This window comes from Rhinolophus hipposideros (assembly GCF_964194185.1).
Source record: "Rhinolophus hipposideros genome assembly, chromosome: 18".
Classification (NCBI taxonomy): Eukaryota; Metazoa; Chordata; class Mammalia; order Chiroptera; family Rhinolophidae; genus Rhinolophus; species Rhinolophus hipposideros.
The window spans coordinates 28,439,622-28,457,351 of record NC_138064.1 but is presented as its reverse complement, the minus strand read 5'-3'; the positions used below and the strand labels follow the sequence as shown (position 1 = coordinate 28,457,351).

At 39.6% G+C, this 17,730-nt stretch overlaps 1 pseudogene across 1 annotated transcript; it reads left to right on the top strand.

Annotated features, from left to right (window-relative positions):
* The first annotated feature begins 1,409 nt into the window (after window positions 1-1,409).
* On the top strand, window positions 1,410-1,635 carry LOC308510458 (cytochrome c oxidase subunit NDUFA4-like; annotated as a pseudogene). The gene has a single exon. The product of its transcript is annotated as a cytochrome c oxidase subunit NDUFA4-like (transcript).
* The last annotated feature ends 16,095 nt before the right edge of the window (window positions 1,636-17,730 follow it).

Sequence of the window (17,730 nt, the reverse complement as noted above, 5' to 3'; positions counted from 1 at the left end):
AAATAAAACAAAACAAAACAGCAACAATTCTGTTTTTTAAATGCAATGTCAGGAAACTCTGTTTGAGGGCTGGGAGGGCCATTTCAGTTCCTTTAACAGCGCCTGGCATGCCATGACCACGCCCTGGGGAATGAAGTGGCAAAAATTACCCTGGGAGGATTGATTCGTATTCCCTCTCTCATTCCAGAAAGGCAATGAGTCCCATCTTAAATTTGATAGCTGAAGTTGTGAAAGCTCAAGTATGGTAGATAGAATAATGCCTCCCCCAACACCCTCCCCCCCAAAAAAAAAGATTTCCATATTCTGATTTCTGAAATCTATGAATATGTTATTTTACATAGCAAAAGGGAATTTGCAGATAAGGTGAAGTTAAGGATTTGGGGATGGGGTGATTATCTTAGATTATCAGGATTGGCCTAATGTGATCACAAAGGTTCTTCTAAGAGAGAGGCTGGAGGGTCAGAGTCAGAGAAGGTGTGATGATGGCAGCAGAGGTGGTCTCCAGAAGCTGGAAAAAGCAAGGGAAGGGACTCACCCCTAAGGTCTCCAGAAAAAGCACAAGCACAACTCAGCCAACATGGGTTTTAGATTTCCAACCTTTAGAACTATAAGATACTAAATTTGTGTTGTTTTAAGCACTAAATTTGTGGTAACTTGTTACAGCGGCATTAGGAAACAAATACACCAAGGATCTACGCTGTAGTGTCTAATTTGAAGGCACCCTTTGCATTTCCCTGTCCATAGCACTGTTTAGTGATTTCCATGAGCTGAGCAGGAACAGTAATAAATACAGCTCCAGAGAGGAGTAATACATGTGACTTAGCAGCTCAAAGAATTTTCTATATTGATTCATTTATTTTAACAGGTTTTTTTTTTATTATTAGAAAGTATTTTATTTTAACTCAACACAGAAAAACATTAACAATGTCTAATAAATAAAGTCTTTTCAAATTTTATCTTCCTGCTAATGTGATTTTTACAAGATAAGCATTTTCTATTATAAATGAATTAGGTATTCATTATAGAAAGTTGGAAATAGGTACAGAAAGAAAAAGAAAAAGCATCCATTTTCCCATTATCAGAGAAAACCACTCTACATTTTGATATATGTTCTCCCAGTGTTTTCTATGTACACTTTTAATGTTTATTGCACTCTCTAATTGTATATAACATTTTGTATCTTGCCATTTTCAGTTAATATTATGTAAACTCTCACTGTATGCTTGTGAACTTATTGTAACTGTAATTTTTTCTATTCTTTAATTTGGATTCTTGAGTAAAACTCAAGCCCAATAAGGGTTCTTGCATGCAAATGTGAAAAATCAACTCTGGCCGATAGAAGCAGAAAAGCACTGTGTTGAGAGTGTTGACCCGAGCCCACTGCTCCAACCATGCTGTGCTAAATACTAGGTCAGGCCAAGAAGCATCCAGTCTTGATCCCGTGCTTTGTATTTGTATTGAAGCTGGAGGTACTGGAGCAGCACTGTATGTCATGCTTTGTTCAATCCAGATGTCTGTTGGGATAAAAAGAATAACCCAGAACCCTGGAACAAACTGGGTCCCAATGATCAATACAAGTTCTACTCAGTGAATGTAGATTACAGCAAACTGAAGAAAGAAGGTCCAGACTTCTAAATGAAAGGGTTCACTATAAAGCTGCTTAGAATGAAGGTCTTCCAGAAGCTATCTGCACAGTTTTCCACTTGACCAGGAAATATTTCCTCTCCAAATGCACAAAATCATGTTGGTGTATTTTGTTGCGGTTTACACTGATTAATAAATATCTGAAACTTGAAAAAAAAAAGAAATTGATGGGAAGACTGAGGAATCAAGGGAGAAAAGATGTAGCCAAGATGATGGGGCACGCAATTCTGACTGACTGTGCCATGCTTACATGTTGCCTCCAATACCCACAGAGGCCCAGGAAGCATTGTGCCTTTCTTTGTCGTAGGAAGCTCCTTGCATAGCAACTTGCCCTTCACCTTGGAGAGAATATTCTGACATCGGCATGTCCCTGTATTTTTATGGGATTTCTATGCCATTCTGTGATATACAAGGTTTCTAGGGTAACTTTTATCTTGATTTCTAGGTCATATCGCATCATTCATATAGAGGGCAAACATGATGATGGGTGGGGGATGAGCTGCATATGATTAATCCATTTCAGTATTCTTATTTTATAAGCTCTTATATGTCTTCCTGTTTATTATACCAAGGTTTATTTTTTTTCTTTTTCTTTTTTTTCCGGCATCTCAGCTTCATTTAGTGTTGTCCACTGTTATGACTAGGTTTCAGGAAAACTATTTAAACACCAATGAAAATAACCTGTAGCTGTTTGTATTAGTTTATCGAACCGAGAATCTCTGGCCAGTGTACTCATCCTGAGTGCAACTTGTTTGAGCACCTTCAGAATTTATTTCCACACATATTTCCCAGATTTTTCTGATCTAAAATTGTAGAGTCCAGCAATTCCTTTGGTATATAAATCTCTTCTACAAGTGTTTGCCTTTGGAATCGTATTCCCAAAACATGCTGGGATCGGACTCTATTTATAAAACTAGTGGTAGAGAAAAGGGAAGGGTAAAGAGAATTGGCTTTTCCTGCACAGCAAGTTCTTCATATGAGGTTCCTAGAGGGCCTTTGCTGTGGGGACAGCTTCAATCAGATCAGGGAGGCAGTTGAAGGTTCAAGGTATTTCAAGTTCTCCAGATCTTCGCATATGTATTAGTCAACGCAGGTTGGCAAGCAAAATACCATAGACTAAGTGGCTTAAATGACAACAATGTATTTTTTACTGATCTGGAGGCTGAAAGTTCAAGACCAATGTGCTAGCTGATTCGGTTCCCAGGTGAGTGTTCTCTTTCTGGATTGCTGATGACTGCCTTCTTGTTGTGTCCTCACATGACAGAGAGAGCAGGCTCTCTGGTGTCTCTTCCTATAAGGACACTGATGCCACCATGAGGGCCCTACTCTGATGACCTTATCTAAACTGAATTTCCTCCTAAAGGCCCCATCTCTAAATATCGTCCCACTGGGGGTTAGAGCTTCAACGTATCAAAACTGAATTTCCTCCTAAAGGCCCCATCTCTAAATATCGTCCCACTGGGGGTTAGAGCTTCAACGTATCAATTTTGGAGGGAAACAATTCAGTACATAGCTCCATGTATCCTCAGTATAATTCTCAAAGTCCAGTTACATTCTAATTAATGTCCTAATTTTCATGTATGACACATGGTGAACATATGAATTCAAATGACATTGTGATTCAGTAATTTCCAGGGTAAACATTGTCAATTACTGTTAATTTCTGACTATCTCTGGCTCTTTATGTCACTCTCAATATTCAAAATTCCAGGTGATTGATGGAGCCGACATTGCAGGTACATGGCCTGGTTGTCTTCCACAGTGGGAGCTGCTGCCCTGAGTTCTTTACCTCTTGAGATTTCCCCTAATCATAAAGATGTCCAGGTGTTGTATGGCCCCAAACCCCAATTTTTTACTATAAAGACGTTTAGATATTTTTCTTCAATATTCGTGGTATTTTAAATAACACTGATAAATAGCCAGGTTTTCGATTATTTCCTGGAATACAATCTCTGAAGTAAAGTTTTGGGGTCAAAAGTTTTATAAAACATTTTAGGATGTGTGCTATAAACTGTCAAATTACTTTTTAAAATTTTTGTACCAGTAGATAATCACTCCGGCAATGTTTGAGTGATCCTGTTTCACTGGGTCCACTCTCCCATTGACCTGGCTGAATTCATTTCCTTTTCTGTCAACAGTTTAGTATTCTTTCTTGAAAACATCAACTTTTTATCTTTCAAAGAAACTTAGCATTTCTTCATGCCACAAAAATAAAAATAAAAATCCTACTCAGTCCCAACAACCCTCATGCAAATTCATTCTTGGCAGAGCTACTCATGGCATTAGACTAATTTAGATATTTCTAGATTTTCCAGATTGACCCCAAGGTGCACCCCTGCCATCTTTTCATGGCTTACTTGGTACCGTTATTTTTCTGATGATGATTGAAAATTCTGAGATGTGCTTTTTTGGATTACATAGTTTTGTCCTCTGAGGAGACACTCGTGTTAGACAATCGTGGGGAATCTGCTCCAGGTAAATATCATAGGAGACACAGCAATGGAAGGTGCTGCTGACTGGATTCAGTAACAGGAAGGGTTTTCATTTCAAGATTTTTTTTATAACATTGTTTTACTCAAAATATTTCATCTTCTTACGGTGGACTTGGCCATTTCGCTTACACTCGTGTCCAAAGCGTATTTAAACTACTAGGGGCCTTCTTCAAATCCATCAGTGAAACTCTCCAGCCCAAGAATAATCTGTCCTGTGGAGCTTTTCTCTATTACACCTCTGCTCAATTATTACGCTTTTCTCTAGCATGTCTTCACCCCCCAGACCCACCGTCTTTTAGGACAGCTCCTCAGTAACCCTTTTTCTGAAGAAATTAAATATATTTCCTCCATGGGGCATTCTCCTGCACTGTGTTTCTGCACTACCAAGTCCATTTGTTTCTGACCTACCAAGTCCGTTTCCCTCTGGGTCGCACGTGTTCTTCCTTCTCTGCCTCCTGCCGTGGACAGAGAGAGCCTTGTATGTGATCATGATACTTCCTGGCCCTCCTGCCTCAGGAGAACATGCTCACTGATGAAAATTCTTGATGATACTTGTATGCCCTTGGACACAATTATCACTGTAAGACAGGTGGTCAGGATAAGTCTGTAGTTCAATAAATGTACAGCAGCTTTTCCACAAAGCGTGGCCCCTGGATCACCTGTATCAACAGTTCTAGGAGTGCTTGTGAAGCGAATATTCATTTGGCTCCTGGGAAACCTGCTAAGTCAGAATCGCTGAAGTCACCAAGAAATGTTTCCATGTCTGAACTGTCTTCATTCTTCTCTCATTCTTGATGGAAAGTTTTTATGAATATAGGTCTGAAAACTGAAAATAATGTAGTACTCAGAATTTTATGAAAATATTTGCTGGCAAGAATTTCCTGGGACAGCTCTTTCTTTTGAAACTTGGAACTATAATTGGAGAGATAAGAAGTTTGAATCTCTCAGGGTGAAAACAAAGATTCCATATTTTTAATAAGGATTTCATATTTTTGATTTTGTTTTGTTTTGTTTTTAGCCACAACTACTTCACGATGTAATTGGCTTTTCTGGACTTATTTTTGCACCTTAAGTACATGGGAGGAATTGTTGATTCTTTTAACAAACATTTCTTCACTGAGAATGTACTTTGAATTAGACACTGATACAAGGAAGAGCCAAGGTCCCTGCTTTCAAGAAATTAACCGTCTGAAGGAGGAGACAGACAAGTACATGCCACTTGAGGCGGTGGTGGGGGTGGGGGTGGGGGCTGTGCATGGAGTTGTCCCATCAACCTAGGGGGTTAGGCAGGGCTTCCTGTAAGATTAACACCTCGGCAGGTAAGAATGGAGGGCAGCAAATGTGTGTGTGGTTTCTGCTCTGTGTGTTCGCACATGCGTCTCTCTCTCTCTGTCTCTCTATTAGTTTGATTTATTTTAGCTATTTCCTCTCTATTTTCAGTTCTAGTTAAATCCCCTTTGCTTCTTATATACCTCTCCACCTCCTTTCATATTCCTTTCCCCTGCTTTTTTTAACTAAACCATTCCAAGGAGCCAAACCTCATGTCCAATGGCTTTGACCTGCCAGATTTCTCCAAGTCTCAACCACTTATTCTTTCTGCCTCTATTTCCTCCTTTGCTCCCCTGTTCTCGTTGGACCATGAGTGCATAAATGGATGTGTTCCTTCAGGATCCCTGCAACCCCACACCCTGTGCTGTGGGCCCCATCAAGTGACTGATACGCCTAATCTCTGACATCCACTGAGGAGGTATGATGGGCTCAGAACATGCACAGTGATTCCTCTCCACTCCCTGGTGAGAGTCAAGAGCAGGTGGTTTCCCATAGCCATTGCTGCCACAGCTCCACCCAACATCAAGGTCTCCCAATCTACTTGCTGCCTCATTTGGGTAAGTGAAGGTTGCAATATTGCCAGTCCTCCAGAAACCCTTCATAGACTTTGTTCATAAAGTATCTGCTCTACTCATTGATCTCTGGATCGCGTCTCTTGGACCACTTAAGGTGACAGGAATTTGGGGTCAGTTGTTGCCTCTTCCGGGTGGTTCTTAGTCCAATAGCAAATTATCTTCTGATTGGGCCTCCCCATTCCCTTTTTCTCTTTTAGAAACAATATACATCTAAATTTCCTTCTCATTTTCTTCCTTTAAGTTAGGCTTCAAGATAGGGCAAATGTAAGATATTGAAACATTAGATATTTGGAAGCATTTGAGCAAAGGAAAGAATCAAACTATAGTCAGGAAGGGGGTTTGAGGAGTGAGGTGGGCACCTGTATAGGACACCTGTTCCCACCCACTTTGCACCTTATTAGTCACGCCTCGTGACTAGTTCCAGGTGTCCTTCAGGTGGTTTCTCACAGGTGTCATCTGGCAGCACCTCACCCTCCGTGCTGCATATACATTGCTTTCCGCCCCTAAGCTTTTCTAGGGCCAAGAGCTTGACCTCCATGCATTACATCCTGCAAATACGTCTGTGGAGTCACCCTTGACCACTGGAGACAGAGGCCAGTGAATAAAGTTCATCTGTCTCCCTGTTGTTTCCTGGGTGGACAGTTCTGATGTTTCCTAAGATTACTCAGAAGATTGCAGCTGGGTCAGGCACAAGTCACCTGCAATTTTGGCAAACTCAGCACTGCATCTTTGTATTGTTCTTTCCTCTTCCTCTGTTTCAGCCTCATTGATCTCTCATGCTGCTCCCTGGATCACATTCCCCAAATAAACTACCTGTGCTCATGATTTTTCATCAATCTCTGCTTTGAGGGGAAACTCAAGACTGTGACATCATGAGCAATTTTAGCACATATGCCACATTGCTCTCTCTTTCCACTAGGAATTTTGTGGCCCTTATTAAAGCACCGGGAACATATTACTCTATTTTTCTTTCTTTCTCTTTCTTACATATTTCATGCTTCCTTTTTTAATTCAACAAATACTCATTGAGCAATTACTATGTATTAAATGTTAGTCTATAATTTGGGGATACATTAATGAATAAAACAGATAAAGATTCCTGCCCTTGTAAAGCTTATAGCCTAGTGGAGGGAGACAATGTGATAGGTAAACCATGTAGTTTGTGAGAAGGTGGTAAAAACTATGAGAAAAATAAAAATTAAAGGAGGGTAAGGAGGAATCAAGCATTGGAGGTGTTGGATGGCAGATGCAAATTTACATAGGTCAGGGTAGGCTTATAGAGAAGATGACATTTGATTAAAGATTTGAGGGAGGGGAGGAAGTTAACACACACAGATAATGAGAAGAACTTTCTATCAGAGGAATTTGCTGTGCAAAGGTTAAGTGAAATAAGCCATTCAAAAAAGACAAATACTTTACGATTCCACTTACAGGAAGTATCTAGAGCGGTCAAATTCATACATACTGAAAGAAAGTGGTTGACGGACTGGGGGAGGGGAGAATGAAGAGTTGTTTAATGTATAGAGTTTCTTTTATTTTAAAAAGATTTTTATTAAAATATAGCTAACATACCATATTATATTAGTTTCAGGTATACACAATAGTTATTCAATAGTTATATACCTAAGGAAGTGATCACCATGGTTAAGTCTGACACTGTACCACGCTGTCACAATATTATTGCCTGTATTCCCCATGCTGTACATTACATTCCCATGACTTATTTATTTTATACCTGGAAATTTGGACCTCTTATTCCCTTTCACCTTTTATCTCCTTTTTAAATTTTTTCAATTACAGTTGACATTCAATATTATTTCATATTAATTTCATGTGTACAGCATAGTGGTTAGACATTTGTATAATTTAAGAAGTGATCCCCCTGACTAGTCTAGTACCCACCTGACACTATACATAGTTATTACCACATTATTGGCTATATTCCCTATGCTTTACTTTACATCCCCATGACTATTTTGTAACTACCAGTTTGTACTTCTTAATCCCTTCACCTTTTCTAACCTGCTCCCCAACTCCTTCTCATCTATTACCCCAACAAATCTAGTACCCATCTGACACCATACATAGTTATTCCAATATTATTGACTATATTCCTTATGCTATACCCTACATCCCCATGATTACTGTGAAACAACCAACTTGTACTTCTTAATTCCTTCCCCCTTTTCATTTACCCCCAACCCCCTCCCATCTGTCAACCATCAAAATGTTCTTTGTATCTATGAGTTTGTTTCTGTTTTTGTTTATTTTGTTCTTTAGATTCCACATATAAGTGAAATCCCATTGCATCTGTATTTCTCTGTCTTACACTCCACTCATCACAATACCCTTCAGGTCCATCTATACCACCACACATGGCAAGAGCCCATTCCCTTCCATAGCCGAGCAATATTGCATTTTATATATGTAGCACCTCTTTATCCATTCTTCCATTGATAGACACCCAGGCTGCCTCCACTGTCCAAGTGGCCAAGCTGTCTTGGCCACTGTAAACAGTGCTGCAATGAACATATGGATGCACATGTCCTCTTGAAGTAACATTTGGGTTGCTGCAGATAAATACCCTGAGATGGAATTACTGGGTCCTCTTTCTCTCTTGCTACAGCCTGTATTTTAAAGTGTATTTGTCTGGTGTAAGAATTGCTACCCCAGCTTTTTTGTTTGTTTGTTTTTTTCATTTCCATTTTCATGAAATTTATTTTTCCATTCCTTTACCTTCCATCTGTATGTCTCTTTCAATATGGAGTCTTTTGTAGGCAACATATGTAAAGGTTTTGTTTTTTAAAAATCCTTTCAGCTCTCCCATGTCTTTTGAATGGAGCATTTAATCTATTTACATTGAAAGTAATTGTTGATAGGTATGTAGCTATTGCCATTTTATTATTCGTAATTTTTATTTTTTTTCCCCCATCTTAAAGAAGTCCCTCTAAGATTTCTTGTAATACTGATTTGGTGATGATGAACTCCTTTAGCTTTTACTTGCCTGGGAAGCTCTTTCTCTGTCCTTCAATTCTAAATGATAGCTTTGCTTGGTAGAATAATCTTGGTTGTGGGTCCTTGCTTTTCATGTTGAATATTTTGTGCCAATCCCTTCTGGCCTGCAAAATTTCTATTGAGAAATCAGCTGACAGTCTTATGGGAGCTCCATTATCATTTACTAGTTGCCTTTCTCTTGCTGTTTTTAGGATTCTCTTTATCTTTAACCTTTGTCATTCTAATTATAATGTGTCTTGGTGTGGTCCTGTTTGGGTTCATCTTGTTTGGCACTCTCTACACTTCCTGGGCTGTATATCTATTTCCTTCACCAGGTTAGGACAGTTTTCCATCATTATTTCTTCAAATAGGTTCTCAATCCCTTGCTTTGTCTCTTCTTCTTTTGATACCCCATATGATGCAAATGTTGTTGTGCTCGATGTTGTCCTAGAGATCCCTTAAACTCTCCTCATTTTTTTTCGATTCTTTTTTCTTTGGGGTGTTTTCTGCTACCTTGTGTTCCAAATCACTGATTTGATCCTCTGCTTCATCTCGTCTGCTGGTGATTCCTTCTAGTGCATTCTTCACTTCAGTTATTGTATTTTTCACTTCTGACTGTTTCTTTTTTATGGTTTCTATGTCCATTTTATGCTTGCTATTTATTTGTTGAAGTTCTCACTAAGTTCCTTGAGCATCCTTATAACCACTGTTTTGAACTCTATCTGAGAGGTTGCTTGCTTCCATTTTGTTCAGTTCTGTTTCTGGAGTTTTCTCCTGTTCTTTCATTTGGGATGTATTTCTTTGTTTCCTCATCTTGGCTGCCTGTCTGTTTGCTTCTATGTATTAGGTAGATCTGCTGTGTCTCCCAGTCATGGCCCTGTGGCCTTTGCAGCCCTGGCACAGTCTTCCTAGTCACCTGCTCTGGATGCTCCAGGAGCGTCCCTTGTGTGGGCCGTCCTGTTATAGTTTACTCTTGATTGCTATTAGCATGTCAGTGGGTGGGATTGACCCTCAGGCTGATTGGCTTTGGGGTTTGGCCACCTCCACAGCTTATAGGCTGCTGTGTGAGGGAGCTTATAACACTGAGTGGGATTCTGGTGCCTGTTGAGACTGCTCTTTGGGTGTGCCACTTGTGGGGCTAATTGGGTGGTGCTCTGCTGTGGTCTGAAGCAAAACTCCAAGTATGTTGGATTTGTTGCCTATTGCAAGCAGCTCTGGTTCAGGCCCAGGTCACCCACTCCCTGTGACCAGCCAGGGACTACCTGGTGGGAGCTACAAAGTGATCTGTGGTTGTTCACTGCCTGTGCTAACCCTGGAGGTGCGTGGGAGATGCAAATTGAGGATGGCTGAGTACCAGGCCTGGGGTAGCTCTGCAAAAAGCCAGGACACCCCAAGGCTTGCTGCCACCTGCTGGCTTTTTTAAGGTTCAGCCCCTGATAAACCCTTATGAAGTATACAAGTTGGATGAGGCAGGGTCTCAGGGAGTCATTAGAGTGGGAAGAGCTGTGGTCACCAGGTTAATTCAGACTCTGGTTTGGTGCCAGTGTGGAGCCTGGAGAGACTCAGCAAAAGTCAACTGCCATCTGCCTGGGTCCTATAGACTCTGATAATTTTTCAAGAAAGAGTGTAATGCGGCAGGGCTGGCTGCTTTCAGAGAAAGTGCGTCAGGTGTTGTGAGTTGTGTCTCGGAGTCAGCAGCGTGGAGCAGTGGAGCTTACCAGGCCCATCAGATTCAGATTTGGCCTGTGGGGGAGGGCTCAATACAGGAAAGATGGTGTCTGCCTGCTGGCTGCTCAAAAGGAGAACGCCACACAAAATGGCGACTGTTTTCCAGCCCTTACTCTGAAGCCCCTTGAGTTACTGTCCCTCCACCAGAGCCCAAGGTGAGTGCTTGCAAGTGAATGAATCTGTGAGTGGGCTGTTTAAGAGAACGTCTGGGTTTCCCACAGCCTTTCATCCCATCTGGATGGTCAGAATCCCCATTGTTTTTCATAGCTAGGTGTTGTGGGGGCTCTTTTTCCCAGCACCAGTACTTTGGGATGGGGAAGCCTGTGTGGAGCTAGGGTCTCTCTCTCCTCTGGGGGGGAACCTCTGTGGCCAAGTTATCCCTCCTGATTCTCTACTATCACACGGAGGTTTGGGGCCCGCCCATTTCGCATCTCCACCCTTCCTACCAGTTTCAATGTGGCTTTTTCTTTATATCCTTAGCTATAAAACACCTGTTTAGCCAGGCTTCATATGGTTCTCCAGGTGACTGTGCTATAATTTAGCTGTAATTTTAAGTGTTCATGGAAAGAAGCAGGTGCAGTGTTTATCTACTCTGCCATCTTGGATCTCCTCTCGAGTTTCAAATTTGCAGGATGAAAAGAGTTATGGAAATTGGTTGCACAATAATGTGAATGTATATAATTATGGAACTGTACACTTAAATATGGTTAAGATGGTGAATTTTATGTTATGTATATTATACCACACACACACGCACAAGTGGTATCACCAGAAAATTTTAAAAAGCTTTGCAAACCAATTTATGGATAGTACTTTGAGAATCAACAGGATAGAGGAACTATCCATATCCATGACTCCGTCATCAACTTTCTAATCCAGAATCTAGACTGTTTTGAGGGTCTGTCTGGCCATCCTGGACCTGTTCCGGTGAGTGTAAAACAGGAGAAGATGGAAAATTAATCCAAGGCTCACGTGATCTGTTTGAGTCTCCGGGTTCCTTTCAGGCCAGTAGCTTAGATCTTGGAGAATTCATAGGCCAAGCTGTGTCCTTGTCCTGAATCCCTTCAAAGTGAAAATTGACACCAAGGAGGGCCCAGAAAGGAACTCGGGCCAGATTCTCCCCAAATTGGTATATGTAATGATCACACTGAGAGGCTGTGTTCTTGTTGATGATACAGATGATCCATTCTAGAAACAGAACACTTGGCACTTTTACCAAGTCAAAATGGTTGTGCAGTGACCAGTGTTAATAATAAGGTAATCAGAGAAGTCATTTAGGGTTGTGCAGTGTGTGCACTGCCCCAAGTTACAGCTGAGGAATGATTAGGGGGCTGGGACCCAGCCCACACTGTTCACCAAAACTGATGCCCTGTTGCAGAGCTCTATGTATCCAGAGGAAGGGGCAACCTTTATCTAGCACAAAAGTGTTATCTACTTGCCAAACCCTACATGAGGGTTTGCATCTTCATAGAGGAGCCCTTTCTAATCTATCTACCCAGAGAAGGAGCCTTTAAAAAATTTATACAGTCACCGTATAGACAAGCATTGGCTCTTATTACAAAAGCAGGTTATCAGATTAAGTGGTTTGGCCAAGATTCAGTTCACACTAAAAATCAAAAAGTATTTTTTCAGACCATCTTTGGGCAGGGAGTGGGGGTGGGCAGAAAGAGGAAGGGAGACTAAGCTGGATAATGGTTGAGAGAGACAGAGGAAGGAAGAGGAGGAAAGTTGGGTTTCCTCCCAATTAGGACATTGGGTGGCCAATGTCCTAATTATATACCTAAGTTGCGTATGCAGTCATGAGCTTCATTCTCAGGTCATTTCTACGGTACCATGTGGGCTGAGCTTTTTACTGGATACAAAAATGCTTTGAAATGCTCACACATAGTTTATCATTTTTATTATTCCCTCTGTACCAAAGGCTTCCTAACTGGTCCTCAAATTGTACCCCAAATTGAGAGAGTATGCAATTATGTTCATTACCCTTTGGGGGAAGTCCATAACATTAATCAAATTCTCAAAAGGATTTAAGACCCAAGACAGGTTAAAAACCAGAGTAGATACGGAACCTTACCTCCTCCCTCTGAATTTCTTCAGCTAAGGCACATATTCCATCTGATCACACATCTGCTTGCATCCCAGCATTCCTTGTGGCCCCTGGAACTCTGACTGATGCACTCCCACAGACCAAACACCCTTCCAGCTATCAGGACATCTCTTCACATTAGTAAAGTGGGTACAGTGATTCTTCCCTTTGTGCTGTATTGGTCTTTAAAAGTTTCTGCTTGTAGTCTCCCAAAAAGAATTTTGAAAAACTGTTCACAATCTCCCATCTAAAAATGGATCTATAAAAAATTTTAATCAAGTTTAAATAACTGTGAAAGATGTATTTTTTGGTATATTGTATATACTTTATATTTCCTTAAAACCGTCAGTCTCAAATGTAGTTCACTCTGTTGATTCAAATCTCCAACATGTAATTTAATTAGCAAAGTCAGTTCTTGCAGTTGAACCTATCAGCCAAATCAAAGTTATTTTTCGCCAAAAATGTTAGATTTTCTTTTTAAAAATACAAATCAAAGTATTATCACATTCTTGTCATAACCTTCTCAGTTTTAAATTAAAATTCTTAGGTTGATAAGTATATAGGAGTAATTAAAGAAGTAGGAGGGGGAGGGATAGAAGGAAAGAGAAAGGAGAGAGGGCGAGGGAGAGAGCTCTGGTCATTATTCCTTTCTGTGCTCTCTCTGCTTTCCTACCACTGCTCCCACTGGATTCACCCTCAAAGGCATTTCAAATTTGTCCCCTGATTTGCTTTGGAGGTGGTTTTATACTCTGTGGTAATTTACCACAGCAAAATTAAATATGGGGAAAAAGTGTGCTTTCTTTTGTCTAGGGGAAAAAGGGTCATTGTGAAAGGGGAAGAAAGAAAAAGAAAACTGTCGGAAGGAGTAGCATTCTCAAACAGATCAATTAATTGTTTCTAATTTTGAAATAATTTTAGATCTCCAGAATAGCAGCTAAAATAACCCAGAGAGATTCCATACGTCTTTCACCCAGCATTAAAATGCTGACCTCTCTTTCTCGCTCTACTGGTGACTCCAGAGTCCTGTCTTACTGTGGACTTCACTGTAGCTCTAAAGGGGAGAAGGATCCATAAGGATCCATAGGATCCATAAGTCTGGTCAGTAAACCAGGGCATCCCTGTTCCCAATGGGGAATGGATGGCTAGCAGCTTGAGAACTGTTTCTGGGCCAATTCAGACAAGAAATTCTACCCCCCTATGGGAAACACATCTAGCAGTTAACAGCCTGGATGGATCTATTCTAAACCAATCTCTGACCTCTGGGCACCTGCTGTTATGTACTACTGTTACCTTCAGAACAGATCCCTACTCTAACTCAGTCACCACCACAAAAAGAAAAACGGAAAGGAAGCATTTATTCTGCCATCTGGTAATACTAAAGATATTTTATTGAGCGACTTAATCTTAGAGCAAGCATAACATCTAGGTTAATCTTTGTAAGATTTCTCACCCTAGTTCTTGGTTTCTTGTCTCTTTATAGTAAATAGTTTCTATGTGTTTATAAGCATTGCTTTTTCTGATGATAATAATGATGTGTCTTCCTCAAAAAAAAATCTCTAGCTTTTGCTAATGTTAGCATCTTACACAACCATGGTCTATGTATTAAAACTAAGAAATCAACAGTGGTACAGACTCTACAGACTGGTGCACATTTCACCAGTTTTTCCTGGTGTCTTCTTACTCTTCAGTCTGTAGGTGTCTTGATCTTTCCTTGTCTTTCATGACCTTGACACTTTTGAAGCATGCTTGAAGTATTATATTTTGTAGAAAGTCTATCAGTTTGGGTCTGTCTTATATTTTCTCATGGTTAGACTGCGGTTATGCATTTTAAAGAACACCCCAGAGATGAAGTGCTCTCATTGTATCGTATCGAGGGCACACGATATCAACACAACTTATTCCTGGTGATGTTAAACTTGATCACTTTGATAAATGCTGTATGCCGGCTTTCTCCACGGTAAACTTACTATTTTTCGTTTTCCATCTTCTGTCTATTTGAAGGGAGTCACTAAGTAAGCCCACCCTGCAGGGGAGAGAATAAGATCCATCTCTTGGAGTGAGAATGTGGATATACGTTAAAACCACTACAGGGATTAATAAATATGTTGGAGGACATTATTTGAGGTTATTCAACATTCCTTTTTCTCATTAAGTTTTGCTGATTCATGTTAGCATTAGTCAGTGGATCTTATCTGCAGCAGTTATGACTAGGGCATTCTAATGGTGATTCCTACTTCACTCATTTGTTCTTGGCTTCACTCATAGCCAGGTAACTATAGAAAGAAAATCTGTCCTTCTCCATTTATTTATTCATTCATTTGTTTCTATCACTACAGATTCATGTGTATTTATTTTATTCTATGGATTATAAACCAGTACTATTATTTATTTTGTAGCTCAATTTCTTCCAATTGACCATTGAGAATTCTTTCAGGTTGTTATGCCTTTTGATATGCTCCTATGTTCCCTCCTTCCCTCCCTCCCTCCCTTCTCTATTCTCTCTCTCTCTCTCTCTCTCCACTTTCTTATTTTCTGGCACTGTAAGTTATTCCAGGCTCATCTTGTATTTTCCCTGTCCCATCGCTAGAATCACTCATTTCTTCAAGGAACCTTGATTCATTTTATTGGAGAGTGGTGTTTAGAAACCAAGATCTGGTTTGTAGATAAACAAATAAGTTTTAAGAAATAGTATATGTGGAAATTGAGAATGTGGAAATGGATTCAGTTAAAGCTATCTATATCCACATATCCTCTGGATATTCAGATGTGTTGAACATTAGGTATGTAGCCTGTTTCCCCGAAAATAAGACCTAGCTGACAATCAGCTCTAATGCATCTTTTGGAGCAAAAATAAACATGAGATTCAGTATTATATTATACAATGTTATGTTACGTTACGTTACATTACGTTATGTTACGTTATATTATATTATATAGACCCAGTCTTATATTAAAATAAGACCTGGTCTTATGTTAATTTTTGCTCCAAAAGATTCATTAGAGCTGGTTGTCCAGCTAGGTCTTATTTTCCGAGAAACATGGTAGAAGGCTTAAAGAAATAATGTGTGTAGTATAATCTAAATACCTGAGAAATAAGTTCTATAAAATACTAATGTGTTTATAACCTATATTATATGTGATAGCTACCGTGCTTTATTAGAAATAAGAGCAATGACAAATCAAATCTGGTGAGGAAAAATGAAGCCCACTAACTAAATCCTATGGATTAACCCCATTTCTTTGTTCATAAGATTCCTTAAAGCTAATCAAACTCAGATCTATAATTAATTAAGTGGCATTTTACTTCTTAAATGCTTACTCTGAACCCATTAGTCTCTGCTGCAGGGGATTTAGGTAGGCATTAAAATCTCTGCATCTTTGCCTGGTATCCTCACATTTCCTCACTTCTTCCAAATACGTTGCTTTAGCAATTTCCTGCTTCACTGCTCCTCCCTATAAAACAGGCTATAAGGTTTCATCGTCTTACAGCAGAATTGAGTAACAGCACTTTCATTTCTCTTTATAAAAACCAGTCTTCTTTTTCTTACCTTGTGCCTGCCTTAGCACGGTCACTCAGGCTTTGAGGATATTTAAATGGTAGCAAAGGAGACCACCTCATCAGCTGATGATAGTGCAGCTTCTCTCTAATTCCTCTTGACTCTGCACTGACTATGCATGCCCCTGGTCTACAGTGTGGGAACGGTCTGAGCCTGGGTACATGCATAGAGTAACGGAGGTAGCATCTAGGCTAAGTTTGCATTCACCCCAATACTGTGGGCTTAAGGAAAAATTTGGTCCTGAAGGTGGGTGCCATTGTCATTTTTAAAACTTTTTAAATTGTTGCAGCATTCTTCATTGAAAAAAGACATGGCTCAAACTTCTCAGAAAGGGATAAGATGATTACATTTTTTACTCAATGCAGAACTCAAGCTAAACAAAGATCATTTGAATGACATTTGGTTTAATGTGTTCACTAAATACATTCCTTGCCTAACACCACCAAATTTATAGGTACACTCTGAAACCTATTTAAGTAGTTTCCAACATTTTTTAATATGAAGAAACATTTTTAATATTCCCCAGTCTCTAAAACCCCCACAGCAGCAGTTGTATTTTTAGGATCTTCTGAGAAAACACTGATGACAAAAGCTATTATGAATTCAGCAATGCTTTGAAATAAATTTGTATTTTTCACAGCAATATATACATATATTGGAAAAATAGTGGTCTATCTTTATAGGCTACATAATATTTACTTAACTTATAAATAACTCTTGGTTCACATATTGACTCTGGGACTCCTCACAAAAAGCTTCGGGCCAGGATCAGAGAACGATAGCCCAGCAACTATAGATATAAACAGTAGTTGATTTATTTAACTGATCTTATTAAAGGGATGGTAAACAAACCAAGATTAAGCCTTAGGGGCAGAGGCATATCCCCTCAGATTTATTTATTTATGTTTTTAAAATTATTTTTTGGGTTACAGTTGATATTCAATATTTTATATTAATTTCAGGTGTGCAGCATAGTGATTAGACATTTATATAATTTATGCAGTGATCCCCCTGATTAGTCTAGTAGCCACCTGGCACTATATATAGTTGTTGCAACATTGACTCTATTCCCTATGCTGTACTTTACATCCTTATAACTATTTTGTAACTTCCAATTTGTATTTTTCAATTCTCTCTCAGATTTATTAATAAGAACAATACAATATCAAGATACATATATAGTTTTTCACTGTTTAATCAGAATCAAGAGCTTAACTCTTTTTGGAATCACTCAGTACCTGGAAGTAGTGGGTTGAGTAAATTAAATTGTAGTTGGTCGTGATAAGAACAAGAGCCACTTCTAATTGCCATGTGTAGTAGAGATT